We start from the raw sequence: 23,237 nt of genomic DNA on the forward strand, positions 1-23,237 counted from the left end.
GAACAATATTTAGGCAGGCTTTCTGGAATTAAAGCTTGCCAAAAGCCCTCATGATCACCATTACCAATCCACACCCTAGGAGTAAGAGGTTTTAGCAAGTCTACTTCTACACACACCCTAGCAACACTTGGCCTAGAAGCCACCATGGTTGCAGAATCTACAAACAGAGGATTCCCCAAAATGCCCGCAATCTGGAACAAGCATTCTTTGTTAAAGTAATGCAGCGGCAGTTTTGGTAACTTAAACCAAACTGGAACCACCGAAGGCTCCTTGTCCACATGGAAAGCAGGAGACCATTTAAAGACACGCATAGGAGCACCATAAACATACCATATACCTCTAGCCCAAATCCGATGAAAACCCACCTCATTCCCCAAGTTAATCACTACATGTCTGGAGTCTAAAAGACCAACCTTAGCAGCCTCTTTTAGATCAAGAGATAAGAAGAATTTCCTGAGATCCTCCATAGAGGGACGACCCTTAGAAAATTTACCAACCAAAGCAAATTTGTATGGAGCAGCAAGTGTGGCCAAATCAGTTTGAGCAAAAAGAATCGCAGGTTCCCCCCGATGAGTCGAAGACACTGCATTGATAGTCAAAATGGGCTGAGCAGCTGCATTACCAAAGAGTTCAGAAAAAGATTTCTTTTGGAATGTGGGAGAAGGGCTGGAGAGCAGCTTGACCTGCCATCAACCTCAAGATCACCAAAAGTTATATTGTCTTTTTACACAACTTTGCACAGCTTTACACCGAAAGTTGAAAGAAAGTTATATTGTCTTCACCGAAAGTTAGAGAGAAGGGAGAATGAGCATCTAGTTACTTTTCACAATCTTCCTTTATGAAAATTAAGTTTAACAACGAGTTAGAAAATCTAGGTAATTGATTTTGTTTTCTTCATTTGCCTAACAAACAAGAGTAGAATTACGATAAAATATTGTCTAAAATCTTTGGTGGAATATGAGAAAATCCAGGTAATTAATTTATAGAGTTGTATAATGTCTGTTTAATTAACAAAAATAAAAAAAAAGTTGGTGGTCATTTTCTTCTACTTACCAAGTTAATTATAGATGCCAAGATAGAGCACAAATGAAACATTTTATCAATAATTTTCTTTAAGAAATAAAGATATTTAATTAATAATTATCTTAAACACACATAGCCTTGGGTGGGTGTATTGGACCCTTTTTTGATTTTTTGCATGTGGGAGGTTTTGAATCCAGAATCTCTTACTTATAATTCAGGTGATTAATTTTGTTTTCTTGAAGGAACAAGAGCAGAATTATGAGAAAATACTGTCTAAAATCTTTGGTAGATCTTTAATTTATAGCAGTAAAGGGCAATTGTATAATGCTTGTTTAATTAACAAAAAAAAAAAAGAAAAGTTGGTGGTCATACTCTTCTACTTACCAAGTTAGTTACTGGGGCAAAGACAGAACAGAAATGAACCACTTGATCAATAATTTCCTTTAAGAAATAAAGATATTTGATTAATAATTATCTTAAAAAGCATGTGGCCTTGGATGGCTGTATTGGACTTGTTGTTGTCTTTTAGTGTGAAACTGACATGGGAATTTCATTTTTTTTAACAGTATAATGGGTGGGTTGAAGTGGACAAAATTGATGAACGGACAAAACATGAAGAAAAGGATTGGATATTAAGAGATAATCTTAAATTATGTAGGCCACTAGACTGGAATAATACGAACCCCAAATAGTTAAAGGAAATATGATATTCCATCAGCATCAACTTTTTTTATTAGACTTCCTTTTTTTTTTTGAAAGAAGTTGTATTTTAGTTTTGAATGTGTTTTCCAAATATTCAATTTTCCAGACTCCTTTCATTTGTTAATCATCTTTCACTACAGGTTTAAGAGTACATGAAGTTGTATTTTTGAATATATTATCTTTCTTTAGACTAATTTTATCTTCTAGAGTTTTAGAAAACGAATAATTGGCAAAACACTTCTTTTTCATTTGGAGGATTTGGTGAAAAACTTTTAGTTGTGGTTTATAATCTGTAAGAGCTCAGATTGAATGTTGTGCTGAATTCAGATAAGATACTAACATTTTAGAATCAAATTCTTCATTTAAGTTTCATATTTACTAATTAATGCAAAAATTTAGGCTAAGAATATCATTTTGCATTCAACAACACAATTAAATATTGTAACACAAATTTTGAAAATTCAAATGTTTATTTATATAGATGAACTATTGTTTCAATTAACTATTCAAAAGTAGTTTGAGAATGGAAAAAATGATATACTATATGTAAAACTTAAAATGAGCCAAATTTTGAAAATGATATGTAATATAAATATGAATCAAAATGAGAATTAGATAGGAGCACTAAAAAAAATTTTGTAAACATTTAATATAAAGTAAAGGTAATTAACCAAATTAATGATGGCCGAGGAGGCCTTGGTCTAGATGTTGAGGTTGATACTTTAGAATTTAGAGATTTTCGCTTTTAATCTCCCTTCCCTCTCTCGACTTCTTAAATTCCATCCTCCCTTGCTATAAAAAAAATAAAAATAAAAATTAACGGTGAGCAGAACATAATAAAAATTGAATCTAAAATTAATATTGAGACCAATATATAGTCTAATAGACCGATGCATATATTGGTGCAAGAGCAATAATTTCCTTAAGAAAGAAATAAGTGTCATAAGGCGTGATTATCCAAATTTTAGTAGTAGTAACTTTTAACATATAATCAAGACAAATTATCATAATATAAAACATATATGGAAAGAAACACACACACACACACACACACACACACACATATATATATATATAAGAAAACTATAAATTGATTGCTAAAAAGATTTTGTAAGACATAATTAATACGAATGTATATAAAGCAGAACTAATAAAGTGATTGAAGGTCACTATAAATAAGAAAGTGTAAAAGGAAGGGAATTTGCTGTTATAAAAAAAATAGAAGCAGAATAAAAAATAAAAAATAGAAACTCAAAAGATGGTGAAAAGATAGATAGATTGTGAATTTGGCATTAGGCTAGAATAGCTAACTTAGTAACCTACTAATATTAAAACTGAATATTGTTATATATATATATATATATATATATATGATAGAGATATTTTAGTACAGCTAAACACATATGCACTAGCAGTGAGATTCAAAACCTTTTCTTTTAATTAATTTTTCCTTCCTAAGATAGTTAATACAACTAGCTAGTAATAGTACTAGTATTTTTCTTCATGTTATCCAGCAAAATTAGTAACCCTTTTTGGTTTAATTCTCCATGTGCATTATATCGTCCAAGTATATAACTGAAACATTCTTTTCCCCACGGAGAAATAAAATTGTTGTAATAACATTTTGCGTTTTTATGAGTGTCTTAAATCTCAAGCAAACACAACAAATTGTGTGTACATGATCAAATTTCATTCCATTCATCCTTAAAGATCACATTTTGTCATATGGAATCAGACATTACAACATGATTTGCTGGTAGAAATTTGTCCGCTAGATAAACTTTTCCAACATGAACTTTTCTTATTTTGTTCTGTGATAATACGACAAAGAGCAATTCCAAATTATAAGTTGATCCGATCCATAAGGGAACTAAATTTTGTAAAGGAATGAGACCATTCGGCCAAAGAATGAGGAGCAATGATGAAAGAAGATGAGGAAACAACAAGAAATTTGCTAATATCGTAGCCAATAATCTGATTTAGGGATTAATTAAACTTCAATTTTGGAGCAAGTATTATTGGCTTATGTCTGCATTATCGTTATCGTATTTGCTATAGTATTTGAATATACAATCACATAATATTATTGGTTTGTCAATTCCAATAAAAAAATCTCTTTCTAAAATACTTAAACCCTTAAGATACTCTTGGTTTGACTCAATTTGTTCATTCCTATTCATGATCTTTCGTTCTTGACTCTTTATGAAGTTCTATTGCCATAAACTTATTGAGTCTGAATTCGTTAACCAACCGTTATAGACCATCTTGAGCAAACTTTAGTTTCTAAGAAGGAAGACCATCCTTCTACTTGTACATAGTGTGTTTGGATAGTAGATTATTTGGGATAATTTTGTGAAAAAAATACTATTGTACTTTTTTTAATATGATATATGTGAGATAAAAAGATAGTTGAAAAATGTGTTTAGGTAGAGTTTGATTTTCTATGATCTATATTTAAATCTAGATCCAAATCAGATCATACTCAGACCTATTCATAAACAATATAAATATTAGTAAACTTTTGCATCCTTTTTCAGCATTTCCTCTCGCTGAGTATCTGAACAAGATGTCCCATATATCAGAGGGATTCTGAAAAAACAGAAGCATTTTAATACCGTCAACAGGAAGAAATTAAGAAAAAGACATTTTTTTTTAATATACAGAAAGAAAGTTTGTGCCATAGAAAGGTCTTTGTACTGCCCCATAGAGCTAAAGATAAGTCAGCTAGCCCATTTGATAAAAAAATCCCAAGGAAGAAAACCCCATGATAGTTACTCTGCCAAAATACACATCTTGCTCAATGCCCTTTATGAAGACATCACATTGGTCATTAGAAAACAACTGATACACAAGATGCTAAAACGGAGGGGGATGATAATTCTCACCAGAGCTTAACTCATGAGAGGAGTTCACCCGGACTGACGATTTCCCATGCACTTCCGGCTGTAAAACTAAGCTACCTGTCATGCCTGGGTTGCTTTTACCACTTGGTGTGCAATTTTCTCCCATGAGTGGTCTTGAAGTGGTCTTTGGCATGAAGGTTGTTGACCAAGATCCCCCACTGGATCCCGCTAAGGCCATTATAACATCTGCCTGATATAGATTTTGATGTCAGGGTTCTCAACAGCATCAATGATAAGTGACTAATTTATGTAATAATTGAATGACATTTTATGTTATTTTTAGTCACTTTGGTTATATTATTGGAAGAAAATGAATCATTTTGACTATAATTGGGGAAAAATGTTCTCAAGTGATTAAATGAGGTTTTTATCACTTTTATTTGCATTTTGTGCATTTTTGACAGTTTTGACACATTTTCGTATTTCTTGAACCAATTTGAAAATAAGAGATAGATCTACAACTTTGATGAAGACATCGAAATCCAGTTTGAAGGTTTTCTAGGTCAAAAAACCGAATTACAGTAGCCAATTTCTATTGGTCGAAACTGAAATAGGGCCGTGAGCAGTCAAGGGTATTTTAGTCATTTCTCAGCTTACACAAATCCAAATGAGGTGATTCTTGATGCATTGGAAAACTAACTCAAAGAGCTACAAGTTTTATGTTTTGGTCAAGAGTTAAATCAGCTTCTATCATCAAAAAAAGTTCAGTTGAAGTTGAGGCAAAATCGGAGTAGAGCTGGAAATTGAACAAAAATTGCACAAAAAGTCACTGTAGCAATCCGGCCGGAAATTGGCCGGATTGTGGTCAGAAAAGGCTGCTCTTTACACGGATAACTTGATTTCACCTCCAACAAGTCACATGTAATGCTAGACATGTTGCAACCACTTTACAGCTGTAAAAGGGAGGTGTAAGCCTCATTCCTTGACCACTTTTTACCTTTATATAGCCAAAACCATTGCAAGATTGAAGGAGAGAGACATACGGGAGAAAGCTTGGAGTCTGCAGAAATGTAGCTCTTCCATTTTCTGTGTGTTAGATTAGTTTAGTAAAGAGTGGTGTAGCTCATCCACTCTTGTATATTGGCTAGATTAGGATGAAGATGGAGATGAAGAAGGAGGAGTTGAATCTTATGTGACAAGGGTTATCTCTTCGCCAACTCTTTATCTTTTGTATTGGATTCTTAAGTATCGTTAATATACAAGTTCTGGATTTTATGTTTCTTATGTGTTTTTAAAGTTTATACCTTGGGTTTGGTCGAATTTCCTATGATTGTTAGTGTTTATTATTTGGCTATTTGATGCCATTATTTTGAGCAAGTTATTTAGTACTTTAGTTCTTTGAAATCATGATTAATTCGGTACCATTGATTGTGATTATCTAAGGTGTTGTTTCTGCAATGAAAATTGAGATTTAACACTGGTTCAAGAAGTGCTAAACATAGGGAGTGCACTCACGAGAGTAGAGGTGCACCTATGTGGTTTTAGTGATTCATTTCATGTAATTTCGCAGAAGAAATGAACTTGTAGCTAATTTCATAACCATGAGAATATGTATGGATTAGTTATGAGTATAATTGATTCACTACGAAAGTAGGATTCATATGCATAAGGAAATTAGACCATAGCTAGCCAAGATAGTAGTTCTCAATGATCCAAAAATAGCACTTGCATGAGTAGTTAGGGATACCACAATCTAAGGAGCTTTCAATTGTTATTTTGCATAAGTTCAGTAGGTTTCATTTCTTATAATTTATTGATTGTCTAAATAATAGAGAAGCTTTAGTAGTGCCGGTAATTGCAATCTTCCCTGTGGGATCGACCCTTAATACCCTATACTCGCTCACGATTCGTATACTTGCGATAAATCGCGTGTGCGGTAGTTAGAAGTTTATAAATATAAAACTTGATTGGGATGAGCTTAATGTTATACGTATACCCCGCGCACGTCAAGTTTTTGGCGCCGTTGCCGGGGAATAAAAAATTATTGAATTGTTAAAAATTTCATTGTAGAACACGAATTGGAGAGTGTGTTTCAAATTGGGGTCAAACTGAAAATTGCAGAAACTTGTGCAATAAGTGTAGATTCAATGGATTCGAGCTCGGATCCTCGGATCCACTTCTGCAATCAGAATTTTTTTTGCAGCATAATCCGGCCAGAAATTCTGCCAAATTTTGGTCAGATTCACGGCCGGATTAACAGGGAAGGACGAAAAATTTTTTTTCTGGCTCACTGTTCAGAATCCCTCCACGAATCCCTCCAATTTCTGGCAGGATATGAACAGTTCCAGCATAAGAAAAATCCTTGAACGGATTCCTCACAATGTTTCTCCCGTCTTCTGCAACCCCACTCATACACTAACACCTCAAACACGCACCACTCACTAAAACACCACTTTTCACCGTTTAATTTTCAAATAACCTTCACCAAATCACTTTCTCCAATCCTCTAGAGTGAATTTCATAGTTCATATTCTTTCAAAAACAACTCTAAAGTGGTTTCAAACTTACCATTAGTTAGGGTTGTATCTTCTTGAATCACTCAATTAAGGTCAAATTGGAGTAAGTTTTTTGGGGATTTTCACATCATATTCATCTCTAAACATCACCAAACCACCTTGAGGTAACAAATCTTCACCTAACTTTGTTATTTAAATTTTGCCATGATTGAATATTTTCTATTTTTAGGCAATTTTTAATATGTGAAGTTAGGTGTATTTATTTGAGCTTATTGATGCTATTGGTGATTGTTAGTGATAAATAAATTTTGTGATTTGCATTTATTGTATTTATTTGGTGAATTCTTGCTAGTTTTATGCTTAATTTGGCTTGGTAACAAAGTTGCATATTAAGTGGCCAATGTAGCATTTTAATTAGCTTAGTAGGAGTTTTTGATATTCATGTGAGTAATATAGATTACCTAATGAATGAAAAGATGCTTGGTTAAATGACTTCTTGAATTCTTAGGTAATTCTAAAAGAAGAGGTGAATTGAAGATGGCTTTAATTGATGAAATTCATAAATGCACTTATAATCTTTATGGTTCAATGATTTTTAGTATTTCATGAATTTTCACGAAGGTCATTTATATTTTGTGTTGGTGTGTTTGCCTCCATTTTGAGATTACTTTTGTACTTGAGAAGACTTGATCATTGATGACAAAATGTATAAATGGAACTTACTTTGTTCATAATGGTGCGCTTATTTTGTGAAATTAGCATCCCTTTGCTTTGGATACTAATGTATATATTTGATTAACAAAGATTAACTCATTTCATACTTTTATCCCTTGAACATTGTATGGTTCCATATGCTTGATCATTTTTTCTTTTTCCTTGAATTGCATGTTTTTTTCTTGTTGATTGCAATCTTTTATTTTTAAGAAGTTGATTTTGTTTTTTTTTTAGGGTGTAATAATTGAACTCTCCATTCTTTCTCAAATAAGGTTGAAAATTCATCACTTGGCCATGGATTCGGATTGCACAAGTTCATATGAGCAGTATTTTCTTTACTCTTTATTTATTTTTCTTTTCTCACATTGAGGACAATGTGAAGTTTAAGTGTGGGGGAGGAAATATTTGAATTTGCACTTTAATGCTATGTGATGATATTTTGTGGATTTAAATGATTAGAAATGTTGGAATTGTGCTTGAAAATATTGCCATGTGGATAATTTGCTTGAAAATGGGTTTGTTGATAGGGAGTTTTGTCCATTTATAAGGGAAAATTCTGTCAAAATTTTTCTAAAATCTTATCCAATATTTCACTATGGCCCAAAAAATTCCTCAAATTTTTGCACTTTTATTTAAAAAGGGCCAATTTGTTCCAATTTTAAATGTCTAATTCTTCCATTTGTTGAAATGTTATATGTATTTTGGAAGGTTTAATCCTCATTTAACTTGAAAATGGTTATTATGCAATTAGGATTTTTGCATTTTTTAAAGTAGATCCGGTAAAGTAGGGAGAATTATGCCTATAATTTTGCATTTTGAATGAGATTTCTTCTCTTTACTTAATTTTGTAAGTAAGTAATTGATATAGTCAATAAAAGCTATACTCTTCCTTTGATTATTCTTATTTATTTTCTAAGAAGGAATATCTATTTATTGTCCTTTATTTTTGAAAAAAAAAGAAAAAAAAGGAAAGAAAAAAAAAGAATAAGAGTTTTTCTTCTACTCCAATGATTCTTGTACCGAGTAACCGGAGGTTGGCATCTACAAATGTCGACATTCGCGTAAAAAGGTATTTGAGTTAAGAGTATGCATAGTAACTTAAATGAGTAAAATGTTGAGTAATCGGGGATTTTCACCTAAAAGTGTCGATTTTCGGGTAAAAAAGGCATTCTCACTATTTAAGTAAAATTAGTGTAAATAAATCTCTCTTAGTTGTAAAATTTTGAGAAAAAGATGATTATAAGAGGAGGAATGCTATAAATTGACTATGTGATTTACTTATTTGTGAAATTATGTTAGGGTGAGAGATTAAGTTTAACTTGTTAAAATTAGGGCATAATTATCTTTCCTTTACATGATATTATGAGTATTTAGTGTAATTTGAACAATTGTATAATGATTGTTCGCCAAGTCATGAGGAATTAAATTTGAAAAAGTGCATATATTGTTTCACCTTTTGAATCATTGTAATTGATTATGTGTGAATTGCTTGAAGACAAGCAATGGTTTAAGTGTGGGGGAATTTGATAAGTGACTAATTTACGTAATAATTGAATGACATTTTATGTTATTTTTAGTCACTTTGGTTATATTATTAGAAGAAAATGAATCATTTTGGCTATAATTGGGGAAAAATGTTCTTAAGTGATTAAATGAGGTTTTTATCACTTTTACTTGCATTTTGTGCATTTTTGACAGCTTTGACACATTTTCGTATTTTGGCTATAACTTGAGCTACAATGATCAGATTGAAATGATTCTTGAACCAATTTGAAGATAAGAAATAGATCTACAACTTTGATGAAAACATCGAAATCTAGTTTGAAGGTTTTTCAGGTCAAAAAATTGAATTATAGTAGCCAATTTCTATTGGTCGAAGCTGAAACAGGGCAGTGAGCAGTCAAGGGTATTTTAGTTATTTCTCAGCTTACACAAATCCAAATGAGGTGATTCTTGATGAATTGGAAAGATAACTCAAAGGGTTATAAGTTTTATGTTTTGGTCAAGAGTTAAATCAGCTTCTATCATCAAAAAAAGTTCAGTTGAAGTTGAGACAAAATCGGATTAGAGCTGGAAATTGAACAGAAATTGCACAAAAAGTTACTGTAGCAATCCGGCTGGAAATTGGCCGGATATATGCCGGATTGTGGTCAGAAAAGGCTGCTCTTTACGCGGACAACTTGATTTCACCTTCAACAAGTCACATGTAATGCTAGACATGTGGCAACCATTTTGCAGTTGTAAAAGGGAGGTGTAAATCTCATTCCTTGACCACTTTTTACGTTTATATAGCCAAAACCATTGCAAGATTGAAGGAGAGAGACATACAGGAGAAAGCTTGGAGTCTGCAGAAATGTAGCTCTTCCATTTTCTGTGTGTTAGATTAGTTTAGTATAGAGTAGTGTAGCTCATCCACTCTTGTATATTGGCTAAATTAGAATGAAGATAGAGATGAAGAAGGAGGAGTTGAAACTCATGTGACAGGGGTTATCTCTTCTTCAACTTTTTATCTTTTGTATTGGATTCTTAATTATGGTTAATATACAAGTTCTGAATTTTATGTTTCTTATGTTTTTTAAAGTTTATACCTTGAGTTTGGTTGAACTTCCTATGATTGTTAGTGTTTATTATTTGGTTATTTGATGCCATTATTTTGAACAAGTTATTTAGCACTTTAGCTCTTTGAAATCATGATTAATTCGGTACCATTGATTGTGATTATCTAAGGTGTTGTTTCTGCAATAAAAATTGAGATTTAACACTGGTTCAAGAAGTGCAAAACATAGGGAGTACACTCACGAGAGTAGAGGTGGACTTATGTGGTTTTAGTGATTCATTTCATGTAATTTCACAAAAGAAATGAACTTGTAGCTAATTTCATAACAATGAGAATAGGTATGGATTAGTTATGAGTATAATTGATTCACTACGAAAGAAGGATTCATATGCATAAGGAAATTACACCATAACTAGCCAAGATAGTAGTTCTCAATGATCCAAAAATAGCACTTGCATGAGTAGTTAGGGATACCACAATCTAAGGAGCTTTCAATTGTTAGTATGCATAAGTTCAGTAGGTTTCATTTCTTATAATTCATTGATAGTCTAAATAATAGAAAAGTTTTAGTAGTGCCGATAATTGCAATCTTCCCTATGGGATCAACCCTTAATACCCTATACTCGCTCACGATTCGTATACTTGCAATAAATCGCGTGTGGGGTATTTAGGAGTTTATAAATATAAAACTTGATTGGGATGAGTTTAATCTTATATGTATACCCCGCGCACGTCAATCAACTTTATATATATACCAAGTGCAAGCAAGAGAATGCATTCTATAACCAAAAGTTTTACTAGAAAGCACATATAATGGCCTAAAAAAACCCACAGACATCTAAGTTCCTACACATACTACTTTCAGTGGATCCCCGTAATCAAGTACCAGAAATTAAAAAATTGAACTTTTTCACAGATGCGTTACCATCTAAAATGTTCCATCCTTTATTAGGAGGAAAGGTTTTAAATGAAAAGCAAAAAGTAAAGGAAGTCAAAGTCTAGGTTCATAAGGCTGTCTAACACGGGCCACTATTTCTTGGGAAGAAGGCATAAAACTTCTATAATAGGATCAAAAGTTTATTTGCACATCATATGCACCTAACTTGTTGATAAATGCAAAAATCAAGAAATGAAGATGCTCTGATCCTCCAAAAGGACACTGGAACCTTCCAAATGTTTTTCTATACCTTTCTCTGTAGAAGTGCACCACAATGCACAAGCATAAAAAAGAGGAAGAAAGCCATTTCAGATGAATACGAGACATCTTCTCACCCACTTCCTATGCTAAATATGTTTGAAAAGCAGGGCTACCCTCTGACTCTCATCACCCCCCGATTTTCCTTTCTTTACGGATGACTTATCTGCAAAAGAAAGAGGGAGCACTTCTTTCTTTCTTCTTTTTTTTTTAATCAAAAAAGGCAGTAAAAGGAGATTATATGCTCAGATGAGACTAAGCAGCCATTGATCATTCCGATGCGACCTTGACCTATCTTGATTAAGACCAAAAACCTATCTAAAGTAGAGCATTGTTTAAGCTGTCAAACAAACGTGGGCCATTAGCTAATCTGTTTTGTTCTATTTTGCTTTCTTTTTTGATACAGGAAGCACCACTACAAGTAACAAACAAATGCATATAAGATAATTTATTTTTTCTATATAGCACCGTGTTCATAAGGAGTGACATTAATTATAGATGAGAAAACCAAGCTATAAGGAGGCCAGATCTTTTGATTTAAAAAAAAAAGAAAATCAAACTATAGATTTGAGATGGAAATAACCTTCCAAGAGCTACATGTTAAAAAAACAGATACATACAAAGGTTTGGAAACAACAAAGACATAAGGTTGGTATTGTTGTTAAATAATTACAGTACGTAGAGACTGCTCTGTGTAAGATATGAAAATTAAACTGGAAAGGAGTTTAGATGTTTACAAATGAATGGCATAACATATCATAAGAAGCAAGACTTGATTAAGCGCTAAAGTTACAACAAAAGAGTCTCAATCCGCAAGCATCTATTCCCTTCTATAAATTTTGGTTCTTAGAGAACATCCATAAGTACATGCCTCTCACTCAGCGGGTCATGCTGTGGCACTAAAACATTAAATAGTCACTATAATAACTTAATCCAAACATGGAAAAGGGTGTTGTAGAATCATCCGACGCCCATTCATTTTTGTAAGAAGTTACTTAACACGAGTTCCTAAAAAGAGAGAAGGCAGTAAACTTCTGCATGAACGATCACATACATTCAAAAGAGCATTTGGAGGCAGAGGAAATAACATGGTTAAGCAAATTACGCTAGAGCATATTATTCTGAGTTCAACCAATTTTAATTGATGTAGAGTCCTCAATCTGTAAAAGTTAAACTCCATCGGACACTGCATGAAGACAAGGCATGGCTTAAATGGCAAAGGTGTCACTGTAGAACCATAATATCAAAGAATTTTATGTCTGTGGCAGATTGGTCGATGCTTTTGATTTCATTTTCGGGACTTCCGTAGTGAACATGAATTATATGTGCCTTTTTTGCTACTTTAAGCAACACATAAAAGCTATTTTGGAAAGTCACTTTCTGTGGATTGTGCTGTGTTAGAGTATCAGGCCAACTATTTGAGATATGAAAAACCAACAATTTAATAGAAAACAAGAACGAGCACGAATAATGAGTCATACATAAGAATTAACGTGGTTCGCCTTAATCACCAAGTCTACATCCTTGGAGAGAAAACCTGTTGTTATTGTGAGAGAAAAATACTACAAGATTACAACTTGAATCCCAAACTCAACCCTTGTATAACCACTCTCTCCTATCAAGAACCCTCTCATCCCTTTTCTTGTGTGTCTCTGTAGAATGCTAATCTATCTATTTATAGAGAATGTTACTTGGCCAAGAACCAAATAACAATAGGAAACAATTATGAATTTCTAAACTTATAATAAATAGGAAATAGCTTCTAATTCCTAAACTAATACAAAATAGGAAATAACTTGGCAACTACTTCAAGTAACTAAACAATTAGGAAACTAGTTATTTCCACACAAAGCAAGGAACCTGCCCAAAGAAATTAAGCCAATTTCTTAACATGCTGTATGACACTCTGCTGCATATGTTTAACATGCTGACCATTTTAAACTTCTGTGCTTGTGCAATATATTGTCAGTTGAGTACTATATCATTCTGGGAACTGATTTGATTGTTTAATTTTTACACAATTGATATATTCTTATCCTTCATTTTTTGGTTGCATGTAAACTTGAATAGTTCCAAAACGCCATCACCAGCCCCACTGGCCGAACAAAACTCGTTGATTCCATGAAGGGCATTCTGCAGGGGATTCAGCGGGTGCCAGTGTTATTATTTTTCATGCATGTGAAGAAAAAATCAATTTAGCTTGTCTGTCTTACAAGTCAATCAAATGCTTCACAGGCTTATATTTAGTTGCATTGAAAGACCTTAATCATTAGTGAACTATCGAATTTTTTAAATCCATCTTTGCCCAATAAAAGAACTTAAGGTTGCAAAAAGCCTTCTCGGCTAGGAAATATTGCTCACAGTAAAGTTATAAAGAAACAAAGAAACATGAGAATCAACAAATTATGTTTTCCTACTGACTTTGTTCAACGGATATTAGTATGGGGAATATGTGCAATCTTGGACAACTCTGTGCCGCTTCCTTTATTGCCTTCTCGGCTAGGAGCCTTTTTGTTTGTTAGTTTTCCGACTGACTTTGTAGTTTTCATTTTATATTTCTTATTCCGTTCATTGTGAGATTTTGAAGTAGTGAAGGGCCTTTTTGTAATTTAACTGGATAGGTGTATTCCGAGACCTATTGTTACCCTTTTTTGTGGGTACTCTTTTTTCCAAGTTTGATCTTTCTTGCTAGTTCTGTAAGCATCATGGGCATGTTCCTTGCCAAACTGATATTTGTATAAGTATCTTCAATGGCAAAAGAGGTTAACTGTTGAGCACAGCCTGAACCTGAAGACCTTGATATTACTCAACCCTCGTCGGTTTCGGAAACTTCAATAACATGGAAACTGTAATGTTATTTAACTTCTTCTGGTTTTGTCTGTTGGACTGGTTTCATTTAGCCTACTTTTGCATCTCCATGGCCTTTGACCGCTTGTTACAGAAAGAAGTGAAGATGTAAGAACTGAACACTTTAATATTGAAATACAAATTTAAGTGCCTAAGATATGGTGTACAAGGATTTAGCTTTTTATCTCTCTTGGCAAGCTGAGGTGAAAAGAATTTAATTGTCAGCTTTAGTTTTTGATAGTCCAAACTTCTGACAGTTACGCCGATGGGATCTTTTGAATTCATGTTTTACAAGTCTCAGTATGAGGGAATAAATGTAAAAGAAGTTCAATCCGTGTATGGATACTTAAGGAACTACGCACTTCTGAATTTGGCTAGTCTCACAATTTTTTGGGTGGCTAGGGGTATGGTATCATTTAAAATGTCTTTGCTGGGATATAACTTGATTGCCTGTTTTAGGGGTTCCATGACCGATAGAAATCAAGCACTTCCATCATTTATAGCTTGGTTTTCTTTGCAGAAACTAGAAAGAGTGCAATTAGCGTGCGAATCTGAGCAAAAGGCTTGTGAGGCTCTAAAAGAGAAGCATAGAAAAGCTATTTCAGAGCAAAGACACTACTACTCTCTCTTTGAAGGCTTTCCAGGTGAGGAGTTGAAGAAAATCCTCTGTTGTTATCAACATAAGTAGATAACGTGCCAACACCATTCAGCCAAAAGTTTAGTTGTCCTCTCACGTGCCGCGCATGTGGGTTGAAAAGCATTATGTTATTCGCGCATCGCGCGAGGCCTTCCACTCTGTTCTCGTCTTCCAGTATCCCATGTGCCTGTGTTTCTTTCTTTCTGTGCTTCTACTGCATTTCCTCTCTTCCCGCTGGCTTCTTTTCTCCCACTACATTCTCTCTCTTTCTTTTTTTGGACAATGTTGCTCTGTCACTTATGCACATGCTCCGAAACCTATTGCAAAAGTTTGTTTACGTGTCTGATTCTACCAAGGCCATTGTCTTCTTACCGCCCAAGGAGCTACCATCTTCGCCGTGGGCTGTAGTGGTCCAGATCTTGTGCCATTCGTTTGGTTCTCCTCCTCCTTCGTTGTAAGCTTTCTTCTTCCTTTCCAGTGAGGTTTGATCTTCTCTACAAGTTTCCTCTGTTCTTTTTTTTGTTTAAGGCTAAAATTCATATATGTTTTGTCCTTTGTCCGGTAAGGTGCAGTTTTCTGTTTTTGCTCAGCCACTGTCTTCTTACTGCCTAAGGAGGTGCCATCTTCGCTGTGGGTTGCAGTGGTCCGGATCTTGTGCCGTTCGTTTGGTTCTCTTCCTCCTCCTTCATTGTAAGCTTTCTTCTTCCTCCTGTCCAGTGAGGTTCAATCTTCACTGCAAGTTTCCTCTATATATTTTTTGGCCTAGAATTCATATGTTTTGTCCTTTGTCCAGTGAGGTGCAGTCTTCTGTTTTTACTCTCCGGAGAGGTACATTCTTGGTTTTGTGAGCTGTATACTTAGATTTCTTCCTTTCTGGTTGCGCTGTGTTTAGGAACCTTGTCTTTCCTTTGTGGTCTTGTTGTTCCGGTATCTGGACTAGAAATGCCTGCTATTTGTCCTCCAAAAAAACCCTATATGTCTTCTGCCTCAAAAAATTAGGAAAGGACTTTTCTGTGTCTTTGTCTCCTTGTTCGTATCTACTGTTTGTAGCTTGTCTTCTTAAAAAAAGTGCCCCTATAGTGTCTGCCTCAAGATAGATACCCCTCCGTCGCTTTTGCTTCCAATCATCTCATTCCTTCTTTATTATCTTTTTTTTGTTCTTCTATTTTTCTTCTTCATCTATCTATCTATAGAATAGAAAACTTGATCCTTTTCTTCTCCTCGGCCACCACTCCTCAAATCCCCCAATTCCCCCAAGCCCAACAACAACCACCACCACCGCTTCAATTCTTCCTCGGCGTTGATTTTGAGAGGGGTCAGGTTTCGGCTGGACGGCTTGCTTGAGGTATTGACTTGTTCTTGTTTTTTTTTTTGAGACCAAAGGTCTTGTCCTCGACTATTTTTCACTTCTTGGCTAAATCGGCTTTTGATTGCTGCTTGTTGACCAAAGGTCTTTTTTTTTTTTGAGACCAAAGGTGTAGTTGTTAATCAAGTTATGTTCTGGATCTGTGCTTTTCTAAATTGTGCGATCTTTTGCCATGCACAAATTTTAGACATATATGTTCAAGTATGATACTGTCCATGGACAATGGAAACATCATGAGGTTAAGGTTAAGGATGACAAGACCCTTCTTTTTGGTGAAATGCCAGTCAAAGTCTTTGGTCTCAGGTATGGTATTACCTGAACTTAGTTTAGTTTGTGTAATTTGGTCCGAAGATTTGACTTTTTTCATCAAAAAGGTTATGCATTAAGTGATTTTCTGGTGTGTGTTTCGGGAACCCCGAAAAGATCCCTTGGGGTGTTCTTCTTTTTATGTTTTAGAACAGAATGTTTCTGACCTTGTTGCTTCGTTTCTCTAGAGGATTGCTTGTATGCAAGTTAAAAAGTCGTATGTCATCATTTTGTACTGTGTATTGAGAAAATTTTTGTTTTACCATTTTACCTTTTCTGTGATTTTCTATAGGCTGTGCAATTGGCGTAATTGACGATGATGCTAAAATTTATTGAGTTTTTTTCATTGCTGAACACTTTTGCAAAATATCCTACTATATATAGTTGTTTTGCATCAAATTTTTTCTTTTCTATTTGTGGTATTTGAAATATGAAAGGTGCAATTCCCTAAACAGTCTTTCTGCTTGTTTAGTTTACAGATGAAAATGGACAAAGGCAACATGTGTGGCAGACATCATGGGCTATTAGCATGCGATTTGTTGGAGGTACTATCATGATTCATGGGGATGGCACTGGCATAATGCGTCCACCTAAACTGGCACCTGTACAGGTATTTAAAAAGGTCTTCTACTGGTTGTTCATTTTATTTCTCTGATACTAATGTTTGCCTGTACTCTGCTTTACGTTAGCCTTTGCTTGTTTTGCTTTTAGATTTAGTAGTTTATGTGACTTTGTACTAGTCTTGAGTGCTAACTGTGATTTACAAATGCCTAAGTTGGCCTTGAACTTTTTTCAAATCTTTGTTGCACAAGAGCTTTTCTTTTTATTAATTTTTCATATTCATTAGATGCATGGAGAGGAGAATCTTCTTCTGACAAAGACTGATTAATTGTTTCTGAGAATAGATATCTTGGAGGAAAAATATCTAGTCACCGTATTATGAGTGACCAACTAGTATTTATAGAAGAAAAAATCTAATAAACTATTTACAAGAATACCCTTACTAATTTATTATCTACAAGAATACTTATATTCTCCTAATACTCTCTCTCAAGTTGGAGCATATATATCATAAGCACCCAACTTGTTACAAATGTATTTTACCCTAGAACCCCCTAAATTCTTGGTAAACAAATCAACCAATTGATCTACAGACGGTACATGAGATATCTTGATAACTCTGTCAAGCAATTTCTCTCGAATGAAATGACAATCAATTTCAATATGTTTTGTCCTTTCATGAAATACTGGATTAGACGCAATATGAACAACCGCCTGATTATCACACACTAAATTCATAGGCTGTTTATGCTCAAACCCAATTTCAAGTAACATGCTCTTCAACCAAACCAACTCACATACAGTGTGAGCCATAGTACGGTATTCAGATTCTGCACTTGATTTAGAGACAACTGTTTGTTTCTTACTCTTCCACGACATTAAATTACCACCAACAAACACACAATATCCTGTGGTCGATTTTCGATCTGAAGCAGAACCAACCCAATCTGCATCACTATATCCTTCAACATCAGTGTATCCATGATTTGGATACAGCAATCCTTTTCCAGAAGTACTCTTAAGATACCTGAGAATCCGTATAACAGCATCCTAATGACTAGTACAAGGGGTATTAAGAAATTGACTCACAATACTCACTACAAACGAAATATCAGGTCTCGTTACAGTGAGATAATTTAATTTACCCACAAGTTTTCGATATTACTTAGAATCATCTAGTAATATACCTTGATCTCCTACTAATTTTACATTAGGATATATAGGAGAATCCACAGGTCGGCACCATAACATTCCAATTTCACTCAGCATGTCGAGTACATATTTTCTTTGACATAAATAAATCCCATATTTAGACTGAGCTACTTCAATACCCAGAAAATACTGTAGATGACCTAAATCTTTTGTCTGGAAGTTTGCCTGCAGATTGGATTTAAGTTTCTGGATCCCCACAACATCATCACCTGTAATCACAATATCATCCACATAAACAACTAATAAGATTTTACCAACATTAGAATACCGATAAAATACAGAGTGATCTACTCCACATATTGTCAGACCGAATTCCATGACAACACTACTAAACCGGCCGAACCAAGCCCTCAGAGACTGTTTCAATCCATATAAGGATTTTTTCAAACGACAAATCAATCACGAATTCTCTCCCTGAACAACAAAATCAGGAGGTTGTTCCATATATATCTCTTCTTCCAAATCTCCATGTAGAAATGCATTTTTCACATCCAACTGATGCAATGGCCAATTATAAGTTACTGCCAAAGAGATAAGAAGACGAACCGAGGTAATCTTTGCAACAGGAGAAAATATTTCTAAGTAGTCTATTCCATACACCTGAGTAAATTTTCTAACTACCAGACGAGCCTTCAATCTATCAATAGAACCATTAGGCTGCACTTTTATAGTGTACACCTATTTACAACCAACAACAAACTTACCAGAAGGAAGAGGTACTAGATCCCAAGTACCATTGTGTTCCAAAGTAGACATCTCTTCTTGCATAACTAATCTCCAACCAGGATGATTAAGAGTATAGGTAATAGACTTAGGAATGGAGACAGAATCAAGGGAAGCAACAAAAGAAGAATATGACATAGAGAGACAAGAATAAGAAACAAAATTAGAAATAGGATGTGAAGTACAATGCCTCTTACCTTTGCATAAAGCAATAGGAAGATCTAACTCAGAGGAGGGCGTCATACCTAGATTTGAAAATTGAGAGTTAATTGGTGAAGTGCATGGCATATCAAGAACTTGCTCAACCATGGAACGACGAGAATAAATTTGAAGATTAGGACGAGATAATCGAGCTATAGAATCTGATGGATTAGATAACTCAGGTAATAAAGAGGAAGGGACTGGTAAAACAGGAGAGGAAAAAAAGGGACACTAGTCTAACTCACAAGGCATACTGTATTTCATAAAATATGGAGTGAATTCAAAGAAAGTAACATCAGCACAAGTAAAAAATCGATTTAAAACTGGACTGTAACATCTATACCCTTTTTGCGCTTGTGCGTATTCTAAGAAAACACATTTAATAGCACAAGGATCTAATTTATCCACCCCGGAAGCAAGTTGATGAATAAAACACACACATCCAAAAATACGAGGAGGTAATTTAAACACAGATTCATGAGAAAAAAGAACGGAGTAAGGTAATTGGCCTCAAAGAATATTAGATAGCATGCGATTAGTTAAATAATATGCAGTTAGAACTGCATCACTCCACAATTGTTTGGCACATTCATGTGCAACAAAAGTATCTGAGCAACCTCGATTAAATGTCTAATTTTTCTTTCAATAACTCCATTCTTTTGTGGAGTGTGAGGACAAGAAGACTGATGAATAATACCGGATTTAGTCATAAAGGTATTAAAAGAAGTGAAAAAAAATTCTTTCGCATTATCACTGCGAAGTATACGTACAAGCATACCAAATTGATTTTTTATTTTTGTAACAAATGCACAAAAAATGGAATATAGTTCTGAACGATCATTCATTAAATAAAGCCATGTAACTCTTGAAAAATCATCAACAAAGATTACAAAATATTTAAAACCTAACTTTGAAGCGACTCGACTAGGACCCTAAACATCATAATGAACCAGCATAAAGGGTTCAGAAACCCGTTTATTGACTCTAGGAGCAAAAGAAAACATGATGATGCTTTCCTAACTGACAAGACTCACATTCTAACGAAGATAACTGACTCAAAGTAGGAACCAACTTTTTCAAATTTTGTAAAAACGGATGACCCAAACGACAGTGAATTTCAAGAGGAGAAACAGTAGCAGGACATGAAATCGGACCATTGAAGTTGAAAAAATAAAGACCATTATACTCATGCCCTCCACCAATCGTCCTCTTTGTTTTCAAATCCTGAATGACAACAAAATCAGGAGAAAAAGTAACTGAATACTGTAAAAATTTAGTGAACTTACTAACAGATATTAGATTAAAGGGCAAATTGGGTACGTAAAGAATAGAAGACAACGGAAGAGATGGGTTAACTTCTACAGTGCCTAGTCCTTTAACTTTAGTGGTAGATCCATCAACTAAAGTAACATGAAAAAAGGAAGTAAACTTTTGAAAATTATCAAAATTTTTAGAGGTACTTGACATATGATCAGTAACTCCGGAGTCACTAATCCATGAGTCATTACCTTTTTGTGCTAAAGAAGCAGAGGGAAGAGATGCGTGATTTATAACTTGGTACTGTAGGAATTTAACATAATCTTTCTCGGATCTAGTAAAAATCTTTTGGGACCCATGTGTTGAAGAACTTGATTCAACTTGGTCAGTGGTAACTGCATGAGCAAAACTTTCAGCCATAGCGAATAACACTTCAAACCAAAAAAAGGGGTCAAAACTCGATATGAACAGTGCGCGTGAACAGTCATGATGAACAGTGCCTCGTGAACAGTACTTTTGAACAGTACTAGTGAACAGTATCCGTTAACGGTACTTTTTTTGAACAGTCGCGTGAACGGTAACGCGATGAACAATATCGCGTGAACAAGACTCTTACTAGATGTTTAACCCTAACCCTAGAACTTTAACTCTGATACCATGAGAACAGGTATCTTGGAGGGAAAACATCTAGTCACCGTATTATAAGTGACCAACTAGTATTTATAGGAGTAAAAATCTAACAAACTATTTACAAGAATACCCTTACTAATTTACTATCTACAAGAATACTTATATTCTTCTAACAGTTTCTGAGCATATTGCACGTTTTTGGTTGTTTTACTGGCTATATTTGCTAATGTGTGTTCTCGAAAGATAGAGTGAATGGGGGCTGGGGATGGATGCAGTGTTCTGATAGAGACTGATTAATTGTTTCTGAGCCTATTGCACGTTTTTGGTTGTTTTACCGACTATATTTGCTAATGTGTGTGCCCAAAAGTTAGAGTGAATGGGGGCGGGGGATGGATGCTGTGTTTTGAACCCAATGGGCTAATTAATTTTCTCAAAGCTGATTTTTTTAATCCTTATTTGGTTTTCTAAACTCCGACAGGTTTTGTATTTCTAGCATTACATTAGCTCTGCAACTTTTGTTTTAATTTTGGTCAAGAAATTGGACTCATCGGTGCAGTGAAGTAACAGCTCTCTGCTTTTGTAGCCCTTTCATTTTCCTAGCTATGTGCATTAAAAATTATCTTTCTTGTGATGGAATAACTCCTATTATTGACTGCTTTCGGGTTGTAATTGTCCCAATATGGAAGAAAGCAGGTGACAGAACTGTAGTTCTTAATGCTACATCATCAGTGAAAGAAAACTCTGCAAGCAGCTAGAATAAAGGTCAAGGTTGATGACTCTGATTAGAGAACACCTGAATGGAAATATAACTTTTGGGAGATGAAGGTTTGCCCTCCTTCTGTAGATGTTCTGTATCTTGCCCAATATCTAGCTTGCCATTGGACTTCTCCCACCACAGAATGAGTGACAATAAGAGAAATTTAGGGAGAGGAAAATTCCAAATGCATGGCCACAAACATTTCAAATGATTTTTTTCCTTAGAATGTTAATGAGTGCGGGACTACATCTAAACTAGCTTCCTTGGAGCTTTAAGATTCCTGAAGGTTAATTGTAATATATCTCACCAAGTTTGGTTACTTTTAAGACTTGTCACCTTACTCCACTTCACTTGAGCTTATAGAGGTATTGTTTAAAATTAGTTTGAAAAAAAAAATCAACGAGTGGCTAGGTTCCAATTGTGATTTGCTCAACCAAAACTCTTTGAAGACCGGCTTGAATAATTAACAAGTCAAGTGATATCTATTGAAGGCCAGCTCAACTAGAGCTATTTCAGTGATTGTTGGCTTTGTTTTCTGGAAGGGAATGAAGTTTCAATTTTGCAACGTCTACTGTTGCTATTAACAATTTCATATTTGGAAGTTATGTGTATGGATCTCAAGAAATACTATTTTACAAGTTGAATGTAATACAATTGTGCTTTGAAGTTTACCTAGCTTTTCTGCAGGGAGTACCTCTAAGAATTGAGATTGGACCTCGTGATGTGTCTACTGGGACTGTGGTCATTTCCAGAAGAGATATTCCCGGAAAAAAAGGAAAAGATTTCGGGATATTAATGGATTCTTCAATTTTGGTTGCTTATGTTTAAGGGTTGTTGGATGGGATTCATAGTTGCCTGCTGGAGAGGGCAACCACTTTCATGAGCTTTTTTTTTTTTGGAATTTTAATTAAACCTGTCCTTCAAGACATTGGTTCTTTTCTTTTGTAAACTTTAATTACTGGTAGATTGTTAGCTAAGTGCACTAGCAATAATCTCTTGATTCTTCTGGTCTTGTGTTACATTTTTTTTACTCCAGTTTCTTCATCTTTCAAATAATAGTAATGTCCTTGAATATATATGTATTTCCTTAATATAGTATTTCACAACTATTTATACTAAATTGGGCATACACATTTTAATCTCTACAGCGCAGCGTGCGGTTTGTACCTCCTAGTATATATATACATGGC

The 23,237-nt window shown here is 34.5% G+C and overlaps 1 long non-coding RNA gene across 1 annotated transcript; it reads left to right on the top strand.

The window, feature by feature from the left end:
* Positions 1 to 21,980: 21,980 nt before the first annotated feature.
* LOC113781601 lies at positions 21,981 to 23,024 on the top strand. The gene is made up of 2 exons (XR_003469640.1): positions 21,981 to 22,115; positions 22,735 to 23,024. It is a non-coding gene; the product is annotated as an uncharacterized LOC113781601 (long non-coding RNA).
* Positions 23,025 to 23,237: the final 213 nt, after the last annotated feature.

This window comes from Coffea eugenioides, chromosome 8, assembly GCF_003713205.1.
Source record: "Coffea eugenioides isolate CCC68of chromosome 8, Ceug_1.0, whole genome shotgun sequence".
In the NCBI taxonomy this organism is placed as follows: Eukaryota; Viridiplantae; Streptophyta; class Magnoliopsida; order Gentianales; family Rubiaceae; genus Coffea; species Coffea eugenioides.